Source organism: Cynoglossus semilaevis, chromosome 9, assembly GCF_000523025.1.
Source record: "Cynoglossus semilaevis isolate Cse_v1.0 chromosome 9, Cse_v1.0, whole genome shotgun sequence".
NCBI classification, from domain to species: domain Eukaryota; kingdom Metazoa; phylum Chordata; class Actinopteri; order Pleuronectiformes; family Cynoglossidae; genus Cynoglossus; species Cynoglossus semilaevis.
Genome location: NC_024315.1, coordinates 4,143,095 through 4,145,731, shown reverse-complemented (window position 1 = coordinate 4,145,731; position 2,637 = coordinate 4,143,095). Strand labels below are relative to the sequence as shown.

Below are 2,637 nucleotides of genomic sequence, written 5' to 3'. Positions count from 1 at the left end.
AGAGTGGTTGTCCAGGGATTGGGCCGTCGTGGTCTCCGCCCACAACCGCCACCCAAATCACAAGGCACCGGCCCCTTGTGGGCCTTCCTGCGGGTGGTGGGCCCACTGGAAAGCGGACTCACGTCGCTTGTTCGGGCTGAGCCCGGCCGAGTCCCGTGAGCAAGGACCCGGCCACCAGGCGCTCGCCTGCGAGCCCCAACCCCGGGCCTGGCTCCAGAGTGGGGCCCCGGTGACGCCAATCCGGGCGACGTGAACCTCTTTGCTGTCTTTTTCTTCATCAAGGGGGGGGGGTTGAACCGCTATTTGTCTGATCCGTCGCCTAGGACCTGTTTGCCTTGGGAGACCCTACCAGGGGCGTTAAGCCCCCGACAACATAGCTCCTAGGTTCATTCGGATACTCAAACCCCTCCACCACGTTAAGGTTGCGATTCAAGGAGAGGGAATAATTACTTTGTTTTTTTTTTTTTTTTCTTTTTTTTTCTGGTTAAGGCAAAATGTATTGCTATGACTTATTAGTTTATTTTTGTTGTCTTGATAAGTTAAAATAGGTTTTGTTTGGTTCTTATGATTTTTATTTGTAGGTCTTTACGTGTTTTTTTTTTTTTTTTTTTAAATAATAAATCTGGTTGGTCTCCGCAGAATATTGTGAATTAAATAACAATGAATGTGTGATTTGGTTTGATTGTGACTATATTTAAATTTCTAAGGTTCTTTTCATTTGTGAGTCTTTATGTTCGTCTTGCATGAAAATTGAATTTGTTTTGTTCTCTTGTTTAACCTGTTGTTTTATGGTTTTTATTGGGTTTTACATAAACAGCAGATATTTTTTAATTTGGTGTGCTGCATCACAATGACAAATAATTCACTTTCACTATTTTAATAAGTAAGCATTTGTGGTTTTTAATTCATCTTTTAGTTTAGTTTTTTTTTTTTTTTAGCTTTAATTTTATTATATAAAACTAAGTGGATGTTACTGATTGTAATGGGCTGATGTTTGTGGTTTGCTGTTTGACATTGGGCTACAATTTGTGTTCAACCTTTATTTTCCCATACTTGTCTGTTGGTACAGTAGCCATCTCTGTCTTTTTGACTGAGGTTTTTTTTGTAAAGATTCTATCCTGCCTGTGGCCTCTACCTTGTTCTCAAGTTATTCTGGAGGTTGGACGTTCTGGATGTCTTCCTCCAGCAATTCTTTCTCTATGATTTGAGACAACTTGAAGTGGGTGAGTTGGCTTTACTTCATGCTAGACAGTATCTGAAGTAAATTATACTACAGACTCTATGTGAAGGGAACTTGGAGAGTATTTGTATTTTTATGTCTGAGTTGTTTGTCTTTCATGTTTAATATTTTTTGGAGTGTTTTTTTTTTTTAAAAGGACCTATCTGCAGTAGTGTACCTGGAGATGACCAGTGTTTGGACCATCACCACTCTACACCTTCAGTCCAGGGTGGACCAGGGTTTGATTTTGTACTTTTAGTTCTTTATGGTTTGGTCTAAGAGGTTTAGGAGTGTTGACTGAAATCAACCATTTGATTGTTAATACCTTCTCCCCCCTTCACTCCCATTGTCATAAGTATGCTTTCTATCAATTAGGGTTTAAACCAAAAAGAGTCATAACCTTGAGGTTCAACTGTCTGTCCAGTTTAGAGTAACCTTACGGTGTCAACAACATTTCTATGCTGGACAGGTGGTAACGTACAAGTTCAACTCATTATGCTTTACACCTTAAGTTGTTATTCTCCAGGTCCTCTTGGAGAATATTTGTATTGCTCTATGTCTCCCTAACTCCACCCCTTCCTTCCAGAAACAGACGCCAACAGTCTAGATATTCTGAGGATTTCTTCCTGTTTTTGACTGATGGTTCTTATGTTAATAGATTTTATTACATTTTATCTTTTGGTATTTTACATAAATTGACTAGTAATTGGGTTTTTTTTTTTTTTTCATTTGTGTGGGTCTTTACATATGTTTTGACATTGAAATGATTGTATCTTTGTCTATTTATTGTGGTTATGTTCTTAATTTTTCTTCTTAATGGGTATTAAGTAAAGTTGTTTGTTTGTTTGTTTTTGTCTGTGCTTTCAATACAGATTTTAAAATGAATTTTGTAAAATTAGTGAATTTGTGTAGTTCTTTTGTTTGTTACCCTTTTTATTTTATGGTCTTTAAGTTTTTGCATAAACAGAACAAACAAAAGTACTTAAACACAATCATTCAAAAATGATTTTAAGTACTTTTATCTGTTATATTTATAAATTCTCCCTCTTGTCTTGTGTTGGCAGATGCTGACTGGATGCTGTAGAGAGGATCATTAAAAAGATAAGTTTGTCTTTCGGTGGTATATTTACATTCAGGATTCATTAGGTTAATTACCTCCTTTTGATCCACAAGACCAGAAACTGAAATTTGGAGAAGCTACATCCTGGTCAGGACTACAAAATTTCAGTTTTTGCCATGTTATATATGTTGAAGAATTCAGCAAACTTTATTTATATATATATTTTTTGTATATGTTTTTATTTCCGTAATTATCTGTGACCTTTCACTGGTGTACAGCTTGTGGTCAGGGTGGTGGAGGCTTCACTCGTGCTGTTCTCATTGAATTTGCCAAGATCAGTCAATGAAATAAGTAAGAA

At 37.2% G+C, this 2,637-nt stretch overlaps 1 long non-coding RNA gene across 1 annotated transcript in view; it reads left to right on the top strand.

The window, feature by feature from the left end:
• LOC112487547 (uncharacterized) overlaps positions 1–1,955 on the top strand; it is a 5,332-nt gene extending 3,377 nt beyond the window's left edge. The window contains exons 2-3 of the long non-coding RNA XR_003050719.1: positions 1,111–1,223; positions 1,377–1,955. This is a non-coding gene — a long non-coding RNA (uncharacterized LOC112487547). The remainder of the gene's footprint in view (positions 1–1,110; positions 1,224–1,376) is intronic.
• The last annotated feature ends 682 nt before the right edge of the window (positions 1,956–2,637 follow it).